This window comes from Triturus cristatus, chromosome 4_2, assembly GCF_964204655.1.
Source record: "Triturus cristatus chromosome 4_2, aTriCri1.1, whole genome shotgun sequence".
NCBI classification, from domain to species: Eukaryota; Metazoa; Chordata; class Amphibia; order Caudata; family Salamandridae; genus Triturus; species Triturus cristatus.
The window spans coordinates 382,690,444-382,712,236 of record NC_140586.1 but is presented as its reverse complement, the minus strand read 5'-3'; positions in this window follow the sequence as shown (position 1 = coordinate 382,712,236).

The window sequence follows — 21,793 nt, the reverse complement described above, 5'->3', positions numbered from 1 at the left end:
ACTCATTTTGATAGTGATGGCTTTTCTGATAGAAATCATGTTGCATTCTGGGAAATGTAGCTTAGTATTTAACATTGGACGTGTAAGCTAAGAGTTCCCAGCACATAAAGTCTGACATGATAAAAAGACAGAAATGACTGAAGGTATCACTAGCTTGGGGGTTGCGTGACTTTAATGATGCTAGTTTGTACTATGATAGAAATTAAATCAGGATGTGGATGAATATACAAGTAGAAAATGATCTTTCAAGATGTTTCCATTTACAGGCTGCTTCATGAACAAAAAGTAGAGTCTCTTCCCCTTCTCATGTATTACAACTTTTGCATGCTGAGATCAGTTTGGAGATGCTTGTGGAAATCTGCAATCCACTTAAAATCCAGTTTTCCTGTTTAAGGGCAGCACAAAAAGAATGCTATCTCATTAGGCACTAAAAAGCCACCGAGGCATGTATTGGTTAAAAAAGAACCTCTGTGCTGAGTGAGATCAATGTGTGGTGCAGACATCCATTATGGGACTGTTTCATGGATCGCGCCTCACTCATGCCTAGCTCTGATCGCAGCTCCCACAGTCTTAAGGGTTCAGTCAATGGATTGTGTACATGCTTATGTCCCAAAGCTTGCCTTGCACCTCGCATAGTTCCATGGGTCTGGTCACTGGCTCTCACCATGATGAATGCCTCCGCTGTGCATACGTCTTCTGTAGTCCCTTGGGTTAACCAAGGGCATGCACATCCGCTCAGCTCTCCCTGAGCCTCAGGTGCATGTATGATCAGATAGCTGTATGCAAATGGGAATGAACAGGCCGAGCAAGAGGCAGTAGGAAGTATGGCAAACACTGCCTCTCTGAATACTGCTTTACAATCCCTGCACTTGCTGTACACCTGCCTCTGCAGAGTTGGTGATAGGGAATGAAACTCTAGTACCAAAAGCACTTTTGGTTCCCTAGGCTGAAATTGTATCAAGAGCTGGTGGTGCTGCAATAACGAAAGGAGTGCATTCATCCCCTCTCTATAGAGACAATGAGATCATGGCAAGCCCTGGTATATTGTCTTATTCCTGAAAGCAAGGCAATCCGTGTACCGCTGAAGAGGAGGGGGCACCATGATAAAGAATGAGTTCACCATTTCTGATGCGAGCTCACATAACTCCTGAAACAATTTAATAACAAGCTCATCACCATTACTCAATATATCATGAATGACACAGGCAACAGCCAATGCATGAGAAGGTTTGCCCTAATGCCCCACCATCAGCCCCTCTCATTTTGTTTTGCATTTTGGAGAAATATGTTCTGAGAGGTATCTAAAACTGCCTCTAGCCAGACATAACAATGTCTCCTGAATCGTCAATCGTTGTACTTCTTCTGCATATTGCTGCTTTTGTTTACTCCATCCACATAAGCAATGCCATATTAAGACACAATCAGCTGATACCATTACAATTGATGAATTGTGTTGTTCTTACTTCTGTCAGACTCTTGCTCCTGTTCCATCACCGGCCACCCATTAGTCAAAAAGGCTCCACTGGGGATGTTGGAGAGATGTTAGTGTATGCCTTGTGCATGCAACCCCCATCACATCCTCTGTTCTTAAGAAGAACTTGGTGAAGCAATGGCCGAAGTGAGCTTGGGACCACGTTGGAGGCAACATGGTGAAGATGATCCAAATGCCACCCAAGGGACACCTCGTTCTTGTTCATTAGTGGCCATTTTGTATTTCAGGACAAGTACAGTAGCAAGACTTCTACATTCTGCTGATCGGGTGAGCATCGGGGCAGTGAGGTTGTTCACTACAAAGTGCATGTATTTAAAAAAGAAAAAAAAAGTGGGCTTACTATGGAATCGGTGCTGTCCTTTCTAATCTGGATGATTTGGGTGAATTGGGCTTGACCCTCAAGGCCTCACAGACCAAACAAATGGGGCTGGTTCTGCAGGCACCAAGAAGAAGTGTGTAAGGTGGTCAGAATCATATGAACTGACATAAGGATGACACACAGTTTACAATAGCACACAAAGAAGGAACACTCAAATGACACTTCACCTCCTGCTTGCTTGATTTTATTATTTCAGAGATTTAAAAATTATATTTCTAGTTTGCCAACCAGGGGCTATAATAGATAGTAATTTTCATAGTCCACTGGTGCTAACGCATTACTTAAAAATGACATTTTAATGTTATGTTTCTCCTTACTGATTAATACCCTGATAGTTGTGTTTGCACAAAAATGTGTTTTAGCATCCAAGCCTATTTTGTTTGTCTCTTCTCTCCGACGGTTTTGCATGCGCTGTGTAATCTCAATTAACATTGAAGGGGCACAACTAGCAGTGTCCATGTTCATCAACTTACCAAAGATGACATTAAGCAATGATAACAAGGCACGCTGTAGATGGGGTGAGGCCGCTGCCTTTAGGTATGATTTAGCTTTCATTAGTCCACTGGACAAGCATGTGCTACTGAAATCAGGGACTTCCTGTGCTGGTCAAACTGGCATCACTGTGTGAATACTGCAGGTCAGGCTGGAGTATCTCCCCTTCGAGATCACCCCTGGATATGCTTCAGATATAGAGGACGTTTTCCTTGTGGAGAAACACAAATTTGCATTAACACAGGAGAGCCCCTTCCTGTTCCAACTAATTCTACCTATGTATAATTCAGCACAAGAGGGATAGGACCGTGTGGGCATGTTCTATGACATTCCCTGTAGTATGCGCGAAAACCTTCACCTGGCAGAGCCTTCCAGACTTACGACTTGAAATGTTGATAAATAGCACAAATTAGTAAATCTACACCTCCACATAGTTGTACTATTATGGGTTTAAATGTAATACTTTTTGTGACTAGAGTCCAGGATCTGAGCCTTGCATCATATCCCATTTAATTTGGACAATCACATCCTTGGTATGCAGGATACCACTATTAGGAGACAGCAGGATGTGGGCAAGGACAGCACTCATCATAATATGATCCAATTCCGGAATGGCACACCAAGGACTCACATCAGGGCAGTGCAGCCAATTTAGTTTTGCTATCACCTACACATATACTTGAAGGTAAAGGTAGGGGTGATACCTTTTCAAGATCTTGTGTTCTAACGCCCTTGGCACTAAGGACTTAGTCACTGTGCCCACCTGAGACAGAAAACCAGTTGGACGGTAGTCATTCCACAACACCCTGAGCAATATATGAGTGAGATGTTTTTGATCAATTCAATGAGAAATCACTACGATAATTAGTGGAACTCCAAACCCTCTTTCATTAAGGAAGAGCACAGTCAAGAACACTAGGAAAATCAAAATCCTATCCTACTGTACACAATATGAATTGTTAATTTGATAAAAAACTAACAGCATGGTAACTTAAAAAAAAAACGGTAAGTGCAATGTTTACTAAAACCGTGAACTGAAGAAACATTCTATCATATTGGCAATTTATTTTACAGTTATACCTCCCTCATTTCCTTACTCACTAAACTAATCTTAACACAAGCGAAGGCCTTATTTGGGTGTCAGATGGTTCAAACATGCATTCCTGTTCGAACAATAAGTATTTATGTCCAGTAAAAAAGCATGGTCTGCTGCTCTCAATTGTGCTCACACTCAGGCTGGTAGGCTCAGCAGTGAAGGCTGGATGCCTCCAGTTACCCTGAGGAAAGGGCAGGTCATGTGATTCAGCATGGCCTGTCTCATCTGTATCGTCTGGCACGGAGTACCTTCTCTACCCCTTCACATTCTGTGCCGAGCTTATATAACATTGTTGAGTCATTGCTGAACATTTCAAGAGAAAAAATGAGCAGTAAAAGGGGTGGTGCCCTTTTATTTATTTTCGTTCTGTGAGACTGTGCTCTTTTGAACAAAAACAACAAATGAGAAACATAGTTAGCAGCTTTCCAAGAAACTTAGTTAATAATTGTATCATTAATAATCATATTGAACAAAATAGCTGGCTCAGATTCCATAATGTGAATATATTCGAGCAGACTTGATTGTTGCATTCCAAAGTGACTTAAACAGATGCGCATTTCATATTAATCACAACCGTTTACTTTCAAATGATTAACATGCGTAAGCTACTAGTGGAATACCTAAAAAGTAAAAAACATAATAATTATAACAGAGGAATAAGGAGTGCAATTGCATTCTTTATTTTCTTATTAATACTGGTTCCCTAGAATGATTGTGCCTGGTCCCTGTAATTTCCTAGACTGAGTAATATAATGATGGTCATTCTTGTACATGGACAATAAAGGACATGGGAAATCACCGACCCATTTTCACATGGTCAGTGACTGGCTACCGCCCTCCCCCTATGGCCACACCAACCCCGGACACAGCACCCAGACGTGGTATCTTTGGAAGGCGGGAGGTCGCGAGACCCCCCGGCCGTATTTATTAAGTACAAAAACAATAAATTTCACATTTGCATGATAAACGGTTATACAAAAATTCAGCAGGACATTAGATACATTATTGTCAACAGGTGTGAGTGTCTATCCTTAACAAAGACTCTAATACAGATTGTTTCCTAACCGAGTCTAACATCCTCCTCTGCATTTTTGTATACTAACATTTCTGGGCCATATGGCAAGGTCGCTAACCGGTGTCAGGTCCTACTAGCTGCCCCTCCCCTACAGGTGTGCGCATGCGCAGCCGGGCCCGGTAATTACCCGGTCCACGCCGTGAACTTCATTTACCCACTAAAGGAGGGCCCTTACTCTGCGCCATCCGGTGACGTCATGGGTATGCGCGCGCGGGGTGGCTACCAGCCTAAGGAAAGCGTGACTCCCCAACCCGCGCCCCTTTGAAGCACCAGTTACCTTGCCCCTGAAGTTCTAGGAGGGGCCAATGGCCCCTCCCCCTGGGCGGGCACCTCCGTAGGATGATGCCCGCCCCCTCAGACCTTCAAATAGTTGCTCACCGGTCATGACCTTACCGCATGCCCCTCATACCTAATAAATACGACGACCTATGGGAGAAAATTCAAAAGGACAACTACACTGACTAAAATCACACGTCATGTATAACATCATAAAGCTACAAGGGAAAGAAAAGGCCTAAACACGACTGCAACAGTTACACCTAATCCAGTATCATTCGCTACCTTGGGAGAAAAAAGGCCTACAAGAAAGCATAGTCAAGAACATAACTGCACAATACCATATTGATCACTACAATGGGAGAAAAAATCATAACAGAAAAAACCTCATCAGAAACTAACATCTCATGACAGTTTCGCGCGCCCAATGCCCGCTAGTTGGTCTAGCAACGCATCAACCACGTACTCCAGGGATGGTGGGTGGGGAAAAGTTTTCCGCCCCGAGCGCCGGGGCACGTCCTATGTGGGGAAGCGTCCAGGGAACAAGGGGGTCACCTGGGCGCTCCCCGCCGCTTTATCCCCCCCCCAGAGGCCCGCCCCCCCTCCCTCCGACCCGGATGTCGATTAACGACATCCGGGTCACGCAGGCAGCCAATCGGTGGTAGGGCGCGCCCCCCAGTGACACGCCCCACCACCGAGTAGTCCGGGGGAGGTCGCCGCACTGCCATGCAGGCGGGGGGGGCAAAGAGCCCCCCCTTTCCAGTCTCAAGCAAACATACAAAGATTTTAACATTAGAGATCCCTAAATCATAATATTATCCCCAGATGTTGCGCAATTGACCTCCAGGACAGTGGGCAGTACCAACCCAGAAGTTAAGTAGAGGACTGCTCAGTGCCCACAAACAGCCACCCAAACCATGGGTGGCCCTATGCGCTGACTAACCATGCCTGTTCATTTACTGTTCTCATCCTGGAATTCAAGTAACCATGGCACTATTGGTCCAGGGCCTGCTGTTTCTTGAAATTGTTGAAGCACCAACCTCCTCAAATGTTTAGTCTCTTTTCAGGCTCTGCTTCTCAACATCCCCGACTGGACAGAAGTGAGACACATCCAATCATTAAGCTGGCCAATCACACTTCAACCCTGTAGATGCTGGCATCCAGGCAGTCCCCATTCATTCGGCTGATGTGCTCTTTCATCGCTCGAAAAAATAAATATTCTCCTCAAATCCTATTGGCTGTGTGAGCATTTTCAGCTAAAGATTCACAACAAAAGCAAGTTCAGAATACATCCACCTTCCACCTACTAGTGCATTTCCACCAGAGGCCTAGTTACGGCATTCCCTGTTCACTGGGTAGGAAAGGCGCTGTTCAAGAAACCATTCATGCCTGACGGAGTCAAAATCACATAAGACCGCCATGGTGGGGACCTGCGTGGAAAAGCAGGTGTGCGCCCCTAATGTGCTAGCACATGGAGCAGCATGTTCCAGAGACCTGATGTTTTCGTACTGAACAGTTTTGGTGCCACACTAACCCCAGCTGAGATGGTTTTTCCAGTGTCCAGATGTACCGGACGACTGGATGCCAGCATTGCGACATGTTGATGGATTTTGTGGCAAAATGTTTCTCCACCAAAATACACTGTGGCCGAGAAACCTCCACGTACGAAAGCCAGAATCAGGGTGCAAAGACTCGCCGTGCATTTTGTAACAATGCAAATATAAAATCACTGCCATGGTATAAATGGAAGATCCCACAACTGAACCATCTAAATATACATACAGTGATCATCGCCGATTACTGGGAATCATCTACACTAAAGCTGGAACGCCAGTCTCACTGCCTGCCCTGTACACACTCTGGACTTCGTGTCTTCTGGTTTGCTTTGATGTATTATTCTCACTGCAGCCGAAGAGCAAATAAGCTATTGTGGGTCTCGCTGTATGCAGGGCACGTGGACAGACATCTCACAGGAAACAAAGGAATGAATACTGGTTCGCCGTGTGAAACACTCAACGATTTTTTAGGCCTAACGTGAAGTGTGGATTATTGTAGTCAGCCCATTATGCACCAGAAAAGAAAAAAAGTCGAGGACTCCTGTGCCACAAAAGCCCGTGATCTGCTCGTGAAGGAGCGTGTTGCTCTTTTAAAATCAATACACGTGTTTAGAATCTAAATGCATTAACAGGAGAATTGAAGGAACTAGCCACCATCACATATCATATATTTTCTTGCCAGCATTATTTAATATAAGCTATCTGAGGAGTTACCGAGAGTTGTGTGTGCGCGTGTGTGTGTATATTTATATATATTACACAGTGGCAGCCGCCACTGGTTAGTATATATACGTTTGCATTTTCTGTGTTTCTAATAACTTTGGCTTTGTTTGACAAATCTCCACAAAACTTTCCAAAAAGGTGCTACTTTTGGGCTAGTTTGTGTATGTAGAGTTTCGGCGTGATCCGTCTGGCTGGGGACGAGGAAAAAAATAGTCTCAAACCACAAACTCCCCTTGCATTTTTCATGGACTTCTTTAAGAAGGACTACCACAATAACTGTTGAACGGAATTACATCAAATTTGGGGGGAAGCGAGGTCTTGGTCTGCTGATTGTGCTTTTTGTAATGTGGTAGGAATCTGTTCAAAAGCTTCTGAGAAATTAAGATTCAAAATATTTGTATAGCCGGACAGTTGGGTCTGTGAGAAGCTCGCAAGAGACCCACGAGTGCGCAAATTCAAAATGGAGTGCTGGGATTGGTCGAGAGGCCTGTTTTTCAAGTGAGCATTCTCGCTCCTGCTCAACACCCATGAATCTCGCAGGAGCAAGCACAAATGGCTGCCATTACTGTTTACTGTGAAAAATTGCAGGTGTTGTGGAAAGTAAGTAAAAAAGCTATATAAGCGGTCAGGAGAAGAGCATCCTGTCCCCCCGACAGGAGGTCGTTAAGGCATAACTACTGTGATGAAAGTAAATGTATATTGTTTTGTCAAAAAATGTTTGCAGTTTTGCATGACTCTCATGAGTTTGCGAAAAATAAAAAGTGGGTCCGTTTTTAGTATGCTTTACTAGGAGAAAAGCATCAGGTTTGCCTAGGTATTGAGAGGAGGTTTGTAAGGGTTAAGTAGATTGATGAATAAACTGTAAAAAAAAATTTTTTTAAATGCTGCGATCTTGTGGGACTTTTACAGGATCGTGAAAAGTAGAACAGAGTAGGTGATCCCTGAATACAGTCAGGTACGCACAAGTGTCACTGTAGAAGCAGTCTTGCTGGAGATGGTAGTTGTCCCTCCCTAAAACATACTACGCACTTCTGTCATATAGAAAGAGGTCTCAGCGTAGAGGTACGCCCCTCCCCATGCTCTACTACGCATACCGGTCAAATGAGACAGAGGTCTTAGTGGGGAGGCCAGACCCTTCCCACACCCTAATACTGACACCCATCATCCAAGTGAGAGGTGTTAGTGGAGAGGCTAGTCCCTCACCAAACACTACAAAGCATGTGTATCACCCTGTAGAGGGTTGTAAGTGGAAAGGTTACTTCTTTCCTACACCCTACTATGTACATCCGATGCTCTAGGGGAGGACCTGGCTTGGCAGTTCGGGCTGGACTGTTCCCATGAGGCACAGGGTCAAGACTGATTTGCATATGGCCAGGTCTAAATTGGGGTGGCATGGTGAGCAAAAGAATGATGGATTTAACCCAGATCTCTTGACTGGTGGTGAATGTTTTGATTTGTTCTTCATTCCGTACATCAATTGTGTGTCTTTTGCTAGGGGAAGCTGTCAGCAGAGAGGCCGGTCCCTCCACATACCCTCCTATGCACATCTGTCATTCCAGAGAAAGGTTTCAGTGGAGAGGTTAGTCTCTCTACTCCCTACTATGCACACCCATCATCCAAGAGAGAGGCCCTAGTGGAGAGGCTAGTCCCTCCTCACATACTGTTAGTAGAGAGGTTAGTCCCTCAATACACCCTATTAAGTACACTTTTGGGAGAGCTGTCAGCAAAAAGTCCAGTCCCTCTACACACCCTTTTATGCACATCCGTCATTTCAGAGAGATGTGTCAGCAAAGAGGCCAGTACTTCTCTACACCCTGCTACTCACACCAGCATTCCAAGAGAGCTCCTCAGCAGAGAGGCCTAGTCCCTTCTCACACCCTCCTATTCAAACCCGTCATCTGAGACAGAGGTGTTAGTGGAGAGACCAGACCCTTCACAACCCACTATGTGCACCCAGCATCCAAGAGTGAGATGTTAGCAGAGAGAATAGTCCCTCCCAGACACTACTTTGCATGCTTGTCATCCTGTGGAGGGTTGTTAGTGGAGAGGTTAGTCCTTCCCCTACAACCTACTATGTACAGCTGATGCTCTGGAGAAAGCAGAAAGCAGAGAAGCCAGTTTCTCCACCGAGCCACCTGTGCACATCTGTCATTCCAGAGAGAGGTCTCATCAGAGAGGCTAGTTTCTCTCTACGCCCTTATGCACACACCCATAATCCAAGCAAAAGGTCTTATAGGAAAGGTTCGTCCCTCTCCACATACTACTATGCATGCTTATCACCCAGTTGAGGGTTGTTAGTGGAGATGTTGGTTCTTCTCTACACCCTGCTATGCACACCCAGAACCCTGGAGAAGATGTCAGCAGAGAGGTCAGTCCCTTCACACACCCTCTTATGCACATCTGAGATGTGCCAGCGGGGATCACTGACAGCATATCAATCCATACGATATCGAAAGCCAAAAATATCAGAAATTAAATATTGATCATGATATTATTCACTTTGTATACTTAACTAGTAAAAGCACAAATCTCAAGAACCATAATATTGTTGTTAAAAACATTGATTTTTAATTATATCAAAAACAAAAAAATATGATGTCAAAAATATTGAAACACGCAATTATCTACTGGCGGTCGCCAGTAGATAGTTATAGTTAGGACCGTGTTTCCATAGGAAATCTGAAAATTCTATTTTGAATAACTTTGGCGCCGGTTGACGAATCCTCTCAGCTCCTACCCTGAAAGTCTCGGGGTGATTCGTCAAGCGGGGGCCGAGAAAAAAGGGGGGACCCAAAACGCGTTTTCCCCAATGCATTTTTCCATAGGACCTTTAGTCGAAGGTACAGCCCGAACGGCTGAACAGAATTACTTGAAATTTGGCAGAGAGCTAGTCCTCAGGTCAGGGATGTGCCTTTTGCATGTGTGGAGTCAATCTGTTCAGTAGTTTCTGAGAAAATTGCAGTTAAACCACATAAATATCTATAGCCGCGCACCGTGTGCGCACGGTGCACGCACCCTAACGTGCGCGAGCGTAATTCTGATTGGTGGTTACATGTCAGTCAACGTTCAAATCGGTCAAAATCAGGAAGTGTCGGCCGCCATTTTGTTTGTTGTGGGTGCGAGAGTGAAAAAGAGAGGTGGCGAACGTGAAAAGGGGGCAGGGTAGAGAGTTCCTGACCCCCTAGCCTTTGTCAGGGGGTTCCTAAAGGACCCCGAAGGGTAAAAAAACATTTTTTTTAAATCGCGGGGTGCGCGCACGGTGCGCGCACGGTGAAAAACCCTTAGGAAAAAAAAAAAACATACAGAACTTAGCATTTAAAAAACCGTACAAATTCACTTAAAAAACCATAGGTTTCACACACGTTATACACGTAAAAAAACCAATGAAATTCCCCCGTTATAGTTAGTTCAGATAACTATAACTTGCGCGACCGCCACTCTATCACAAGGATGATGTCATCAGTGATGTCATGAGTGATGCCACTGACCATGTCATCAGTGATGCAATATGTGACGTCATGAGCAGTGGATTGCGGGCGCGCGAGTTATAGTTATCTGAACTAACTATAACGGGGGAATTTCATTGTTTTTTTTCGAGTGAAATGTCCACCTAACTATAACATGTGTGAAACCTATGGTTTTTTAAGTGAATTTGCAAGGTTTTTAAATGCTAATTCCTCAAGTGCATCCTGCTCAACACCCGCTCCGTCCACAGACACGCCATCGAACTCTGGAACCTTCTAGACGCCACAGCCCCTGACGTTGCCTTCCTCACGGAGACCTGGATGAACGCCTCTTCAGCTCCCGACATCGCCATCGCTATCCCAGAGGGCTACAAGATCGTCCGGAGGGACCGAAACGCCAACCAGATGGGAGGAGGCATCGCCATCATCCACAGGAACACCATCCGTCTCACGACCAGCACCGACAACACCCTGACCAGCGCCGAACACCTGCATTTCCAGATCCACACCAACCCGAACACCACCCTCAGAGGCACCCTGATCTACCGACCCCCTGGACCACGCACACAATTCAGCGAGGACATCGCCGACTTCGTCAGCCCGCATGCCATCCCCTCCGCTGACTACATCCTCCTGGGAGACCTCAACTTCCATCTAGAGAACAACAACGACCGCAACACCAGCACCCTGCTCGACAACCTCGCCAACCTGGGACTCAAGCAACTGGTGTCCACCCCCACCCACCTCGCCGGACACACACTCGACGCAGTCTTCTCTTCCAGCACAGACATCGACTTCAGCCACGCCACAGAGCTTCAATGGACGGACCACAGCTGCGTCCACTTCACCTTCAAGAGAACGACGACCCACCAACACCAGCAACAGGCCGCCCACAGAAGCTGGAACAAGATCACAGCAGACCAGCTCGCCACCTCCCTGAGCCAGCACCCTCCTGCCAGCTCAGCGAACCCCAGCCAGGCCGCCGACAACCTCACGAAGTGGATCAGCAACTGCGCGGACGAACTCGCCCCACTGAGGACCCCGCCTAGCAGACCCGGCAGCAAGAAGGCTCCATGGTTCACCGACGAACTCAAGAGCTCCAAGAAGAACTGCCGAGCCCTCGAGAAAGTCTGGAGAAAGGAACCGACACCGGACAACAGGACCTCCTTCAAACTTGCCACCCGGAAACACCACCAGCTGATCCGCGCCGCCAAGAAAACAGCATTCAAGGACCGGTTGGACAACAACGCACACAACTCCAATTAACTCTTCAACATCGTGAAAGAGCTTTCCAACCCCAGCGCAGGAAACAACGACATCACCCCATCGCAAGACCTCTGCAACTCCCTCGCTTCATACTTCCACAACAAGATCGCGGACATACACAACAGCTTCTACAACCAACCAACGCACACCATGACCGAACAACCACCCCCCACCACCACCCTACACGCCTGGACCCCGATCAGCACCGAAGACACCATCCGCACGATGAACTCCATCCACTCCGGATCACCGACCGACCCCTGCCCTCACCACGTCTTCAACAAGGCCGACGCTGTCATCGCACCCCACCTGCGAGACATCATCAACACATCCTTCGACACCACCATCTTCCCTGAGAGCTGGAAACACGCCGAACTCAGCGCTCTACTCAAGAAACCAACAGCGGACCCCACCGACCTCAAGAACTACCGCCCCATCTCGCTCCTCCCGTTTCCAGCCAAAGTCATCGAGAAGACCGTCAACAAGCAGATGGCCGCCTTCCTCGAGACGAACGGATCCCTCGACCCCTCACAGTCCGGCTTCCGAGCCAATCACAGCACCGAGACCGCCCTCATCGCCGCCACCGATGACATCCGAGCCCTGATGGACAATGGAGAAACAGCGGCCCTCATCCTCCTAGACCTCTCCGCGGCATTCGACACGGTCTGCCACCGCACCCTAGTACGGCGCCTCAGCAACATCGGAATCCAGGACAAGGCGCTGGAATGGATCATCTCCTTCCTCGACGGAAGATCACAGAGAGTCCGCCTACCACCGTACAAATCAGAGGCCTCCGAAGTCATCTGCGGCGTCCCTCAAGGATCATCTCTGAGCCCCACCCTCTTCAACGTCTACATGAGCCCCCTCGCGGCCATCGTACGCAAACACAACCTCAGCATAATCTCCTACGCCGACGACACCCAGCTGATCCTCTCCCTGACCAACGACCCCACCGCCGCCAGAGCCAACCTGCACGAAGGGATGAAAGAGGTAGCCGAGTGGATGACGACCAGCCGCCTGAAACTGAACTCGGACAAGACGGAGGTCCTCATCCTGGGCCCCTCACCCTCCGCCTGGGACGACTCCTGGTGGCCCCCCGCCCTGGGCACCGCACCCAAACCGACAGACCATGCACGCAACCTGGGCTTCATCCTGGACTCCTCCCTCTCCATGACCAGGCAAGTCAACAACGTCTCCTCGGCGTGCTTCAACATCCTACGCATGCTACGGAAGATCTTCTGGTGGATCCCCACCGAGACCAGGAAAACCGTCACCCAGGCCCTCGTCACCAGCCGACTGGACTACGGCAATGCCCTCTACGCCGGTACCACCGCCAAGCTCCAGAAGAGACTCCAGCGGATCCAGAACGCCTCAGCCAGACTCATCCTCGACATCCCACGAACCAGCCACATCTCCGGACATCTGAGAGACCTTCACTGGCTCCCCGTCAACAAAAGAATCACCTTCCGCCTCCTCACCCACGCACACAAAGCCCTACACGACCAAGGCCCGAGCTACCTCAACAGCCGAGTCAACTTCTACGCTCCCAAACGCCACCTCCGATCAGCCAACCACGCCCTCGCCGCCGTCCCCCGCATCCGAAGAGCGACTACAGGAGGAAGGTCCTTCTCCTACCTGGCCGCCAAGACCTGGAACTCCCTCCCGACCGACCTGCGCCTGACCCAAGACCACCTCTCCTTCAGGAAGAAGCTGAAGACCTGGCTGTTCGAGCAGTAGCGGCACCCCCCCCCCCCAGCGCCTTGAGACCCTACGGGTATGTAGCGCGCTTTATAAGTGTCATTGATTGATTGATTGATTGATTGATTGATTGAACTATAACGTGTGTGAAACCTATGGTTTTTTAAGTGAATATAGATAACAATATCACCAAAATAACTAAATAATCACTAATTAATGTTACATTTTTTTTAACTCAAACAAGTACTTAAAATAAAACAAAATAATTTTATACACATACTTAAATGTAACAAAAATACATTGCAGTAGGTAGTTATAGTTAGGACCTAGTTTCCATAGGAAAAGCGTTTTTTATTTGCCAATATCTTTGGCGCCATTTGACGAATCTTTTGCGAAATCTTCAAAACTAATGGCCCGCTCAATTCAGCTGCTATAATGAAAATTTCGGGGTGATTTGTCAAGCAGGGGGCAAGAGAAAATGGGGGTCCCAAAACGCATTTTCTCTATGTTAATTTCCATAGGAAACTTTAGATAAGTCTACAGCCGGAACTGCTGAACAGAATTACAACACATTTTGCAAAAAGGTAGCTCTTGGTTTAGAAAGCGTTCTTTTTGTTAAATGGTGTAAATCTGTTCAGCAGTTTCTGAGATATACAATTGGGGACGCGGAGGATCTGCAAACCCTCCCAATAATGATCCTGAGACCTGATTGGCTGCAAACACATCAAACCAGGAACTGTTGGCAGCCATCTTGTGACTCGGTTGAGCTGAGTCACAACAAAAATGATAATAAACCAAGAAAAGGGGTCAGGGTAGAAACATCCTGATCCCCTAGGCCTGCTTAGGGGGTCCCACAGGGTCCCCAAGGGCCCAAAAAAGCATTTTTCAAATAAATTAGGTGGGAGTCGCGTAGGGTCTGCGAATCCTGCCATTTTTTTTTTAAACAAAGCGTGGTCTCCCATACTTTGTTATCTTTAAGCCCCCGGGTGCAATGCTTAATTATGATGCAGGTGCCCAATAGGGCCCCCGCAGCCCCAGTGACTGACACCTCCCTGGGGCTTTATTAGTTAAAACAATTTATGGGGGGCTCGTACCACCCGACGCAGCCCCAAGGACCGCCACCTCCCGGGGCCTATTTTGTTAATTACGGGGGCCACATGGCCCCCTGCACCCACAGGGACTGCCACTCCCGGGGCTAAATTTAAAAAAGAAGTATGGGGGGGCTTGAGCTCCCCCACACTGGCTCTCCCACACTGACCAGGGGACCACCACCTCCCTGGGGCTATTAGAAAGATGGGAGGGGGGCCATGTGACCCCCTTCCAGGAGCGATCCATGACCCCCAAGGGACGGCTCCAGCAATGTCCTGGGGTGCCCACATTACAGTTTGCTATGGCATCTACCACCATGCCATAAAAAACTTCTGCTTCGCTTCATGGAAGAGGGAGCAGGAAAACTGCTCTCGCTTCCTTGAAGTGAAGCAGAATTGCTTTTGGGCAAAGGGAGCTGCCTGTTAGCAGCTCCCTTTGCCCAAAAGCAATGCCGGCTCCCACAGGAGATGGGGAGACGACAGGGACCGCAGGGGCATTGAGGCTCCACCCGTGTTCCCCAACGAGAGGCAATGCCCCGGGGGATGGTGTCCCGGCGGCTGAAAATGTACCGGGAGGGGGGCCACTCGGCCCCCTCCTTTTTAATTTTTAAACATTTTTAAATGGGTCCCCTGGGCAAAAGTGGGCTACTGGAACTGAGGGGCAATAATTTGTTTTCTCTTCTGATAGGAGATGCGACCCTATTGCGGCTCTCAGCGCTGCCTGTAACTGTAACTTCGTGCTGGATTTGCGGATCCATCTTAAAGAAATAATTCAATAGTACACAATTAAGAAGGTAGTGTTGCGGTTGTAAAGTTTTTTATTGAGCTAGTGAGATTAAAGTTCATAATCGCATTAAAATTGAGAGAGTTAGAAATAATATTAAAAAATATAAATTAAAAGTTAAAATTGAAAAGTTAAATGCGTTGTAGTACATTGAAATTGTGCTTTTATTTTGCGGATTCACGAAAGGTTCGCAAATCCGGGAAATGTTTGCATAAAAATATATATCTGTCACTGGTGGGTTGTAGGTTGGCTCTAAGAAGAGCCATTGTGTTCATTAAGACCCTGTTCCAGCTAAATGTAAGTCCGGATGCACAGCTTAAGGTTGTTGAGAAACACTCTGTTTCCTTCATCTGTGAAGTGAACTCCATCACTTCTGTAGATGTTATGCATGTCAAAACGTAAATTGTTGTTATAGATAGAGCCCATGTTATGGTCTCTGAGGTAAGCTGAAATAGCTTTATTGACATTCTTCCTAGCCTTCTCAGTCTGTTGACAGAATTGATTTAACCACTTCCATTTCTGTCTTTGGCATATATTAGAGTATACAAAGACAGTGTGAGGGGAAAGTGACATCAGTTGTCCAAAGGTATCCTTCAGTGCGATTTCGAATCGTACCCCAGTCAATGTGCCTAGGTCACTGCCAGCACAGTGCACAATCATGAGGTCAGGGGATTGGAGATGCAAAAATGTTTTAGCTAAAGGCAGCAATTGGTGCCACTTTAATCCTCTCTCTACAACCATTTAATAGCCCCATTTTGTAATCCTAGGACTTTGTCAATACCTCTGTGTTCAGCATACCTTTTGCTCCAGAAAACATAGCTGTGCCCTACAATCCATACTGTAAACATTTTGAAGGGATGTGTGGAAGGAATCAAAAGATGTCTGTAGCTGAGTAAGTCAGTTGATAGAATGAGAGGTATCTAAAATGGTGGAGAAGATGCTGTTTTTGAAAAAGCCGATAACTGATTGGCTGCTCATCAACATTGTGCACTCAAAAATAGGATGCATGTTAGTTTGGAGATCAAGTATCTTTCTGATTAGTTATAGAAATATGTTTGAAAGGTACAGTAGACAGGATAAGCTAATATTTTGGAAAGTCGCCCACACCTGCTCTTTGCATTTTTAAGCTAGTGTGTTGAATTTGCAAATATGGTCAACTTGTGACATGCTGGTACAGTCGAATGTTGCAGAAAGTGTTAACTAGGATTAAACAGAATGGGGGAAGGGTTGACACTTAACTGTGCTTTTAAAGTATGAAATATTAAGTTATATATAAGTGATATGCTACTACAGTAAGATTTCCCAAATCTTTACTATGTTTAGCAGTGGTGTGTTCTTAAAAATATATATTAGTATTATCGGAAATAGGTTTTTGAACACTTGTAAGGGTTCGCGGATCCATCACAACGCTGAACTCCGGAACCGCAGTGGAGTGGCGACTCCAATCAATTACAGAAGCCAATTGGGTAGTTTTAGAAGAGAGTAATAAAGGGTTAATATGTGTAAGCAGTAGAAATGAGTTTTGGAATTTGAGAAAATGAAGGGAGCATTTTGATTTGTTACTTACATTCATTTGTGTGCAAAATGAGAGGGAAAGTTTGCCATTACTGGTTTTACCTTGATCATCATGGTGTACCACATTTATTGTTTTGTAAAGAAAATCCTTAAGAAGTTTCTAACATTTCCATATTCTGCAATAGTATTTCAGAGTTGAGTTACATATGTGTAAGGTGTGTTATGTATTGCGTAGGAGTGCTTCTGTGTTTGTTATGATATTTTTACCTTCGTAATTCATTATTTATAAAGCTTATTTACAAACCATTAGAGAAATGTGATGTTTGAAATATGTTATCTAATGTACAATTGTGTATTGTAATTTGTTGTATTGTACTGCAATGAAGATTGAAAAAGGTTGTGCATACTAATATGTGTGCTTCCTGAGTCTGTAATGAAAGTAATATATAAAAATGAGGTTTAGAATATGTTGGCAGATGTATTAAACTGTATCTATGTCTATATAACACTGTACCCATATGCCCTGTATTATGAGCAGAAAGGAATATAAATACTTTGATGCTGACACTACTCTTGCAGTCATCCAGTTTCCCCGGCACTGTCTATGAATTCATCCAATCATTCAAGCACTTTACTTGCAACGCAGGCACTATGCATGGTCTCATTCTATCACCAAAGTACTACCTATGCACTTTTTCATTCTCTCTGGCAATACCGATGCAGTCACCCAAGTACTAGCCATACACTCATACAATCACTAAACCACTACTCATGCACTGATGTAATTACTCAAGCACCATTCTTCCTCTTTCTGCACCTCTCTTTCTCTTTCTGGAGTTCTCTTGCTTCTTTCTGTATTTCTCTTGCCTCTTTCTGCACCTCTGTTGCTTCTTTCTGCACTTCTCTTGCTTCCTTCTGCCCCTCTCTTACAAATTACATTCTGAGCAGTTGGTGAATAGGGAAGCTGTAAGATAAAAGTGATGTTTGAGACATGTTGGCAGATGGATTACTGATTAGGCTTCTTCGTATGTGTGTGTGAAAACACACAGTCGAAGTAGGTTGTATACATGTAGGTGTCAGCTTAAAATTGTAAGTGCTAGCTGACAAAGCTGATAGCTTCTCTTACAGGTGGAGAAATCTTCTCAGTGCACCTTTCTTCCTCTTTCTGCATCTTTTGTCATCTTTCTGGAGTACTCTTGCTTCTTTATGTAGTTCTCTTGCCTCTTTCTCCACCTCTGTTGCTTCTTTCTGCACTTCTCTTGCTTCTATTTGCACCTCTCTTGCTTCTTTCTGCATCTTGCTTGCCTCTTTCTGCACTCCTCCTGCTTTTTCTACACCCCTCGTACCTCTTTCTGAACCTCTGTTGCCTCTTTCTATACCTCTCTTTCCTCTTCTGCACTTCTCTTCCCTCGTTCTGCACCTCTGTTGCTTTTTTCTGCATGAGTGTTGTTTCATTCTGTACCTTTCTTGCCTCTTTTGGCACCTCTGTTGCTTCTTTCTGCACTTCTGTTGCTTCTATTTGCACCTCTCTTGCTACTTTCTGCATCCGTCTTGCCTCTTTCTGCATCCCTCCTCCCTCTTTTTTCACCTTGCCTCCCTCTTTCTGTACCTCTCTTGCCTCATTCTACAACTCTCTTGCCTCTTTCTGCACCTTTGTTGTATCTTTCAGCACTTGTCTTGTTTCTTTCTGTATCCCTCTTGTCTCTTTCTGCACCTCTCTCCCCTCTTTCTGCACTTCTCTTGCATCTTTCTGCTCCTGTTACTCATTTCTGCATTTTTCTTGCTTCTCTCTGCACCTCACATGCTTCATTCTGCACCCCTCTTGCTTCTTTCTGCACCCCTGTTCCCTGTTTCTGTACCACTCTTGCCTCTTGCTGCTCCTCTCTTACCTCTTTCCAAACTTCTCTAGCCTCTTTCTACAACTCTGTTGCTTCTTTCTGCACTTCTCTTGTTTCTTTCTGCACCCCATGCCTTTTTCTGCACTCCTCCTCCATCTTTCATCACCTCTCTTGCCTCTTTCTACAGCCCTCTTGCCTCTTTCTGTACCCCCTTCCTTCTTTTTGCACAACTCTTGCCTCTTTCTGCCCCTCTCTTTGCTCTTTCTGGACCTCTCTTGCCTCTTTCTTCACATCAATTGCTTCTTTCTTCACTTGTCCTGCTTCTTTCTGTATCCCTCTTGCCTCCTTCTATACCCTTCTTCTGTGTTTCAGCTCTTCTCTTGCCTCTTTCTACAGCTCTCATGCCTCTTTTTGCACACCTCTGCCTTCCTTCTGCACCTCTCCTGCCTCTTTCTGCACTTTCTTGCCTCTTTCTGTACCTCTGTTGCTTCTTTCAGCACTTCTCTTGCCTCTTTCTGTACTTCTCTTGCCTCTTTCAGTACCTCTCTTGCTTCTTTTGCACCTCTGTTGCTTCTTTCTGCACCTCTCTTACAAATTACATTCTGAGCAGTTGGTGAATAGTGAAGCTGCAAGATAAAAGTGATGTTTAATACATGTTGGCAGAGGGATTAGTGATTAGGCTACTTCGTATGAGTCTGTGGAAAGGTACACTCGAATACGTCAGTATAAATGTAGTTGTGTGCTTGAAATGGGAAGTTTGGTATGTTAAGTAGAAAGGTATGCATGCTCTTGTGACCGAGGTATGTGTCTGCTTGTTCATGTATTCTCACATGCATTATGCATCTGCAGATGCAAGCTTAAAAAGCTGGCAGTTTCCCCTACAGGTGGAGACATTTTCTTAGTTCTGGTCTGTCATTTAGTCGCACAGGGTGACATGTCTTTTATATGTAGGTGTTATAAAGCCCCTCAAATAGACTATTCATTACCCATGTGCACTGTTCTATGAGTTGAAAGGAATACATACACTTTCATGTGCTCAAATTTAGAGAGCATGTTGTCTAAAACACAGATATTCAACTATTCGAATGTTTCTTTTTATGTACCATGCCACTAGCAAAAGGTATAGACACACTCATGCATGCCTTCAGGAATATGGTGACACTTAACAAAAGTGATATGGGAAGGATTACTGTTTTAAATTTTGCTAGTCCCAACATTCTGAAGATGTTAGCTTAAAAAGCTGATAGCTTCTTTTAAAGAAGGAGAAATCTTGTCCATGCTCCTTTCTTTCTCGTTCTGTATCTCTCTTCCTCTTTCTGGAGTGCTCTTGCTTTTTTCTGTACTTCTCTTGCCTCTTTCTGTACATCTCTTGCCTCTTTCTGTACTTCTCTTGCTTCTATATGCACCTCTCTTGCTTCCTTCTGCACCTCTCTTGCTTCTTTCTGTAGCTCTCTTGCCTCTTTCTGCACTTCTCTTGTCTTTTTCTGCTCCTCTGTTGCTTCTTTCTGCATTTGTGTTGTTCCCTTCTGCACCTCTCTTGCCTCTTTCGGCACCTCTGTTGCTTCTTTCTGTACTTCTCTTGCTTCTATCTGTACCTCTCTTTCTTTTTTCTACTGCCTTCTTGACTCGTTCTGTACCCCTCTTCCCTCTTTCCACATCTCTGTTGCCTCTTCCTTCTTTCTGCCCCTCTCTTGCTTATTTCTGCACCCCTCTTCCCTCTTTCTGCACCTTTCTTGCCTTTTTCTGCACTTCTCTTGCCTCTTTCTGCACTTGTCTTGCCTCTTTCTGCACCTCTGTTGTTCCTTACTGCACTTCTCTAGCTTCTTTCTGCACCTGAGCAGTTGGTGAATAGTGAAGCTGCAAGATAAAAGTGATATTTAAAATATGTTGGCAGAGGGCTTAGTGATTAGTGATTAGGCTACTTCATATGAGTCTGTGGAAAGGTGCACTCGAAGGAGGCCTTATAAATTTAGTTGTGTGCTTGAAATGGGAAGTGTAGTCTGTTAAGTATAAAGTACTACTTGCTCTCGTGACTGAGGTTTGTGTCTACATGTACATGTATTCTCACATGTTTTATTCATCTGAAGATGCTAGCTTAAAAAGCTGGGAGCTTCTCCTAAAGGTGGAGACTACATCTTAGTTTTGCTCTGTCATTTGGTCGCAGAGGTAGACATGTCTTATATATGTAGGTGTTTCAAAGCCCCTCAAATAGAATATTCAATACCGATGTGCACTGTTTTATTAGTAGAAAAGAATACATACACTTTCTAGTACACACATTCAGAGATTATGCGGTCTGAACCACAGGTATTCAACTATTTGTATGTTTCTTTTTATGTATCATGTCACTAGCAAAAGGTACTGACACACTCATGCAAGCCTTCAGGAATATGGTGACATCTACAACAGTGATATGGGAAGGATTGCTGTTTAAAAGTTTGCTAGGCCCAACATTCAGAGTTGTCAGTGAATAGTGAAGCTGCAAGACAAAAGTAAGGTTTAAGACATGTCGCCAGAAAGATTAGTGATTAGGCTACTTCGTATGAGTGTGTGGAAATGTACAGGCAAAGAGGAATGTATAAATTTAAGTGTCTGCGTGAAATGGGAAGTGCAAGCTGTCCGGTTTAAAGGTCTGTGTGTTCTCGAGACTGAGGTATGTGTCTACTTTTATGGATCTGAAGATGCTAGCTTAAAAGCTGGTAGCTTCTTTTACAGGTTGAGAAATCTTGTCAGTGCACCTTTCTTTTTCTTTCTGCATTACTCTTCCTCTTTTTGGAGTTCTCTTGCTTCTTTCTGTACTTCTCTTGCCTCTTTCTGCACCTCTTGTGTCTCTTTCTGCACACTCTTCCCTCTTTCTGCACCACCCTTGCCTTTTTCTGCACTTCTCTTGCCTCTTACTGTACTTCTCATGTCTCTTTCTGCACCTATATTGCTTTTTTCTGCACTTCTCTTACTTTTTTCTGCATCCCCCTTGCTTCTTTCTGCACCCCTCTTCCCTGTTTCTGCTGCTCTCTTGCCTGTTTCTGCTGCTCTCTTGCCTCTTTCTGCACC